The 6,908-nt window shown below is 41.6% G+C and overlaps 1 pseudogene; it reads right to left on the bottom strand.

Annotated features, from left to right (window-relative positions):
- Positions 1–2,923: 2,923 nt before the first annotated feature.
- On the bottom strand, positions 2,924–4,028 carry LOC110283672 (annotated as a pseudogene).
- Positions 4,029–6,908: the final 2,880 nt, after the last annotated feature.

The following is a 6,908-nucleotide window of genomic DNA, read 5'->3' as shown; positions in this document are numbered from 1 at the left end:
TCTCTCTCTCTCTCTCTCTCTCTCTCTCTCTCTCTCTCTCTCTCTCTCTCTCTCTCTCTCTCTCTCTCTCTCGTCTGCTCAGAGGTGACTTTTCACACCCCACCCCCTAAAAATATTTTGCTTGCAGTCTTTTTCATGGTGTGGTCTTTGAGGAATCATTGGCTTTCCAATCTCCAGGACACCCAAATGCTTCACAACTCTTTCAATAGCTACTTTGTGCTGTCCTTACATGAAAAGGTAGAACTTCAGGTAGACATGAGAAATAAGATGACTTACCTCAATTTAGGAGTGTAAAGGCAACAAATGAAGGGACTCTAAGCAGTGTAAGCATGGTAAACATGATTCTGACAGGCTTTGTCCTTCTCCTCTAATCCTTCTGCCTGGCTAAAAACTGTTAGATTACATTCCTAGAGCTAGCCACCAAGGTCTATTTCCTTATTTGGCTACCACCTCCTCCTGAGTTTGACTAATAAAAGGATGGCATAAACTCATTTTGTCTCCATTTAAGGACCAGGTCTGATTTCAAATAGAAGGCCATAAGTTACTATCTCCAGATATAAACCAGAAAATCCAAAAGTAAGGTCATAAAGCCTCCTCCCATAGAACAGCCTGGGGGTGATAACAAGAATCGGAAAATATCTTATCCCAGGATGGGCCATAAGTGCTGGGCCCATCTTATCCTGTAGTTAAAAGTTCATGACCTAAGAATGCAGACCACTGAGCACCTGTCACAAGCCAATCAGAAATTGACCTCTGTGACTTCCCCAGCACCCACCAATGCAATTTTAGGTTACCTAACCCACTCTCTAAATATAGCAGAACTAACATTGTAGTCAAGCAAAGTAATGTGACCACTTTAACTCCTCCCAATCACCTAATGAATCCCCATGGTTCCCTATAAGAATACCTGTAATGCCTTTATCTGGGGTCACCATTTTGCAGAATGGTTGACTCCAGCATGCTGGTTGTTTCTGCAGAATAAATGTTGTTTGTCTTTGCATTCCATCTGAATCCAGGTGTTCTGTCAGCGATCATCTGACCCATACACTACCATGGTTCAGCAATCAGAGCATCCTTTTGTCCACCTTAATTAGCATGCCCAATCACAATTAAACCTCATCCTAATATGGGGTTTCCCATTTTACCTTTATAAACTGCCATTTTCCTATGTGCCATGTCTGTCTTCTCTCTATTCAGAGACAGTTCTTTGTGTTCTCTGATACCAGACAAATACCCCACCCCTCCCTTTCCCTTCACCTTTCTCTTGCCCCTTTTCTTTCCTCTCCCTTGTTATTTTCCCCTTCTCTCTTTCTCTCTTCCTCTTGGTCCCTTATGTCAGGCCTCTGTCCCTCTGGGGCAAATAGGCCTACTTTGTGCTGAGAATTTGGTCTTGCAGTGTCTGATGGTCCCTAAAACAAAGCCAATGATAATATAGCAAACTCTTTTTTCTTTTCTTTTATTAGATATTTTCTTCATTTACATTTCAAATGTTATTCCCCAAAGCCCCCTATAACCCCCATGCCCTGCTCCCCAACCCACCCACCCCCACTTCCTGGCCCTGGCATTCCCCTGTACGGGGGCATATGATCTTTGCAAGATCAAAGGCCTCTTCTCCCATAGATGGCCAACTAGGCCATCTTCTGCTACAAATGCAACTAGAGACACAGCTCTGGAGGGTACTGGTTAGTTCATATTATTGTTCCTCCTATAGGGTTGCAGGCCACTTTAGTTCCTTAGGTACTTTCACTAGCACCTTCATTAGGGGCCCTGTGTTCCATCCAATAGATGACTGTGAGCATCCACTTCTGTATTTGCCAGGCACTGGCATAGCCTCACAACAGACAGCTATATCAGGGTCCTGTCAGCAAACTGTTTGTGGCATATGCAATAGTGTCTGGGTTTAGTGGTTGTATATGGGATAGATCTCTGGGTGGGGCAAACTCATATCTTTTCTGAATGTGTTGTAGGTCTCATGCTAACAAGTTGTTCTTGGTGAAGACTGCAAAATACCTTCTAATCCAGTGGCTCAATGAGTTAAGAGGGGACAATACTCTCAGGGGGATGAGGGAGTGGGGGTGAGGGGGTGGGGTGGGTCTTCCTTTGTAAGTGCATGGATTATCCTTTGATTTCCAAGAACTTGAATTTTGTTCTTCTTGCAGATAATAATGTCAAAGTAAAGGGTCTAAGGAATTATCACATTTCTATACAAGGGAAAAGAATGCATTGGTAGAATCAGACTTAACTCTCAATCTGTTTGCCTTCTGTCAGTGTTGATATATTTTTTAAATCACTGTTTCAAGAGATAGCAATATATGTGTATAAAATCCGTGCTGTTATCTGAGGTTCTTTACAGAAACAGGTGGTTTTGGACCTTGCCTGTAGCAATAGCCTTTGATCATTTGGGGACTAGTGATATCCCCTAGGCAGATCTAGTTAAATAGTTATTTGTAGTCATTTAAATACACACCTTTATGTTGTATCTTTAATCTTCTTGCACTTATAATAGGCTCACTGTGTGAAAATATTTGAAAAGATTTCTCCCCACAGTTACACTTCACCTTTCCCTTTCTAGGGACACATGTGATAGAATTTTCCTCTCTAAAAATAATTTAAATGCTATATAAGCATGAATATTTGATAAACACAATTATAGACAAGCCTAGAAAAAATTGTTTGAGTGAGTTCCTACAAGGATTTAGGCATAACTCACTATTTTATTCAGATTTCACTTTTGAATGTAAAGTCAGGTTTTTCAGGGATCCCAGAATGAAAGGAAATCATTTCATATACAGTTCAGAAAAATAGAGTATATATAAAGCTGTTAACAATATCCATTATGAAAAACACAGTCACAATGTACCCTCCCACCCCCTAAGCCCATTCCCTGAGCCCCCTTCTGCAGGAGGGTCAACCTGGCACCTCCTCAGATCCTCTGGTAGTTGGTAGAACAAAAGAGCTCCCACAGCTGATCCTTGAAGTCCAGGTCAAGGGTAAAGTCCAAGTCATGTTTCTTTTTGGTGTTGGACCTCATTATAATGATGTCATAGATCTCCTCACAAGTCTTCACTGTTAGGTAGTCCTCCATGTAGAACACAGTTTTCTCCCAGTATGTATATGGGGACTCAGGACTGGTAGAGAAGTCAGTCCTCTTGTGGCATCAGGTGAACTCAATGTTGAAGTAGGCCACCAATGCATGGTATACATGTAGTCATTCCTATTCACCTGCAGACAAAAGTCAGGGATTTTGTGTGTGTGTGTGTGTGTGTGTGTGTGTGTGTGTGTGTGTGTGTGCATGTGTGTGAAGGTCAGATCCTCCACCTTGATTGTATAGATGTCCATATCCTTTATGAGGTGACCAGCTGCTTTGGGTCCACCATGTTCACCAGGGGCTTCTTGATGGCCACCTCTTTAATTCAGGACATATCAAAACTATATACATTCTTCCACCAGTGTATTCTATAGTCTTTATACTGTCTGTCCTCAATGGCTATCACATATAGGGTGGCCCAGTGTGGGAAGGTGAGACCATCGGTTGGCAGCCACTTGTCATGAGCGTGCAGCATGATGTCAAGCATGGACTCAGAAGAGGCTGTAACCCATCCAATTGCTGCTGCTGCTGTCCTCTTTCTCCATGGGCAGCTCTAGTTCCTCTACCTGCCCATGATGATGGTTGCCTCATGGTCTAATTTGTTGGCTTTGATGATCTTCACAGCATAATTGGAGATGCTGAAACACTTAGTCCAATAAACTTGTGGGCCCCTGTCTTTGCAGCAAACATGCAGAGGATACCAGTGCCTGAGCCCACATCCAGTACTACCTTGTCTTTGATGTTGATTGTGAAACATGGAGTTGTGGTTTATGAGTGTAAGCACCTCATTCTTTAACATCTCCTTGTGTGTGCCACAGTGGTCAAAGGAGTCAAAGTAGTAGTCTTTGGATGTCATGTCCTCCGAAGTGAGCTTCTCACTACTTTCTGGTTGGTCACAAGAAACCTCCATGATGCAGCTTGTGGCCTCAGCTGTCACCATCTTCACCAGAGTCCTTCAACCTCTGAGACCCTCTCCACCATTCTCTTTTCTCAGATAAAATTTTAAAAGAGAATCTCAGCTTGATGTATGAGAAAATATGGCAATGGCAATCATATGCTTATAGTTGTGTGTTTACCCAATCAATATGCTTTCTAATTTTCATAGATCTAAGTGGAGACGCAGATTATGTCAGAGTCCATAATTGAGAAATTCAGAACTCAAGCAGGAAGTTGGTGGCAGGAACTGAAACATAGACTATGGAAGATCACCGTTTACTGCTTATGTTACATGGCTTTTTCAGCTTGCTGTCTTATACAACCCAGGACCTCCTGCCCAGGGGTGGCAGTACTCACAGTTGTCTGAGCTTTCCCATATAAATCATTAATTAACAAAATGCCCCATAAACATGCCCACTGACCAGTCCAGTAGAGAAAATTCCTCAGTTCATACTCTCTTTTCCCAGAGGACCCTAGCCCCTGTCAAGTTGACAGAAACTAACCAATACAACTGGATTTCTCCTAAGAGTCAAAGCAGCACCTTATGGGTTAGATACCCTGAGGTATTTTGGGAAACATTTGTAAAGCCTGAGGAATCTGATGCCTACAGCTCTTCCAACTATTTTTGTATATACATTGCAAATTCTTTTCTATTTAAACAATTAGGACAGATTCTGTTGTGTGCACCTGTAGCAGTATGTTATTATATATAACCTTGGTGCCTAGAACATCTGGCCCATTACCCATGGATAACAATGCTATGTTATTTAGATGCTTCTCCCTCTATCCTGAAACCCCTATTGAGAGTCTTTTTGTATTCTGTTGGGTAAAGTCTGCTCCAGTAACACTTGAATTACTTACACATTCTGACACAAGCAAGAGGTACAGTGAGTATTAATTGAAAGTAGTTTACAACCAAATTATGTGGCTCAGACTGATAGAGGAGAAACTTCCCAGAACAATGCAGGGAAAAAATGAACATGCAGAGAAGTGTCCCTACTTCTAAAGAGTTTGTGTAATAAAGAGGTAGTATTCAATTTCTAAGCCAACTTTGTGAGAAAAATACAACACACGTGGAATACTGACAGAATAGTATTAAGATGAACTCCACTTTTTCATTAGCCACTCACTCCTTCCTTTCTAGTGTCAAAACCTCAATTTTCAGCCTGGAAATATTATTATTCAAATTGGATTATACCTTTTAACAATCAGCTACAAGGAACTGGATTACTTAGTTATGACTAACAAATGAAATGCAGGTGAAGACTTCTTAATGATGGGCCTTATTTTATTTATTTATGTCTGTACCTTCTGTGTATTGTGAGTGTGCATGTGCATATGTGTGTGCCGTGTCGTATACACATGCATGTTCATTTATAAACACATGAGGAGCACAAATAGCTGCTGGATCTTCCATGGGTAGATCTAATTGTGCTGAATGTTACTTGGGGGATGGCATGAGAAGCCTGGCCCTTGTAATTGCACAACAAACACTTGTATGTGCTAAGCTATCCCTCTAGCCCATGCTTGCCCTTTCAAAGTAAAGGTTTTGTATACTATTTGCAATTCAAATACAAAAGGGAAGAAGCAAACATCACTCTGGACCTTTCATTTTTTCCAGGTTGATAGTTGGCAAATGTGAATGGTTAGAGTTTTTGCAGCCACCTTAGTTTAAAAGGTACCCATGATACTGTAACAGAAGAACAGATGCCTGTCTCATTTTTTTTTTAATTAGATATATTTTTTTTATTTTCATTTCAAATGTTATCCTGAAAATCCCCTATACCCTCCCCCTGCCCTGCTCCCCTAACCACCGACTCTCACTTCTTGGCCCTGGCATTCCACTGTACTGGGGCATATAAAGTTTGCTAGACCAAGGGGCCTCTCTTCCCAATGATGGCCAATGAGGCCATCTTCTGCTACATATGAAGCTAGACATGAGCTCTGGGAGTACTGGTTAGTTCGTATTGTTGTTCCTCCTATAGGGTTGCAGACCCCTTCAGCTCCTTGGGCACTTTCTCGAGCTCCTCTCTTGGGGGCTTTGTGTTCCATCCAATAGATGACTGTGAGCATCCACTTCTGTATTTCCCAGGCACTGGCATAGCCTCACAAAAGACAGCTATTTCAGGGTCCATTCAGCAAAATCTTACTGGCATATGCAATAGTGTTTGTGTTTGGTGGCTGATTATGGGATGGATCCCCAGGTGGGGCAGTCTCTAGATGGTTCATCCTTTCATCTCAGCTCCAAACTTTGTCTCTGTAACTCCTTCCATGGGTGTTTTGTTCCCCATTCTAAGGCGGGACAAAGTATCCACACTTTGGTCTTCATTCTTTTTAAGTTTCATGTGTTTTGCAAATTGTATCTTGGGTATTCTAAGTTTCTCGGCTAATATCCACTTACCAGTGAGTGCATATCATGAGAGTCCTTTTGTGATTAGGTTACCTCACTCAGGATGATCCATCCATTTCTCTAAGAAATTCATAAATTCATTGTTTTTAGTAGCAGAGTAGTATTCTATTGTGTAAATGTATCACATTTTCTGTATCCATTCCTCTGCTGAGGGACATCTGGGTTCTTTCCAGCTTCTGGCTATTATAAATAAGGCTGCTATGAACATAGTGAAGCATGTGTTCTTGTTACCAGTTGGAACATCTTCTTGATACATGCCCAGGAGAGGTATTGCTGGATCCTCTGGTAGTACATCTCCAATTTTCTGAGGCTCCACCAGACTGATTTCCCGAGTGGTAGTACAAGCTTGCAATCCCAACAAATATCAATATTTCGCAATACCCAAGTTCTGTTTGGAACAAGGAATTATTAGTTCTTAATTAGCACCACAGCAGCCTTATAATAGGATGTTAAAACTTTACTTCGAGGTGAAGA

The sequence above is a fragment of the Mus caroli genome, chromosome 1 (assembly GCF_900094665.2).
Source record: "Mus caroli chromosome 1, CAROLI_EIJ_v1.1, whole genome shotgun sequence".
In the NCBI taxonomy this organism is placed as follows: Eukaryota; Metazoa; Chordata; class Mammalia; order Rodentia; family Muridae; genus Mus; species Mus caroli.
Note: the sequence above shows the minus strand (reverse complement) of the source record. Positions and strands in the feature narration are given on the sequence as shown.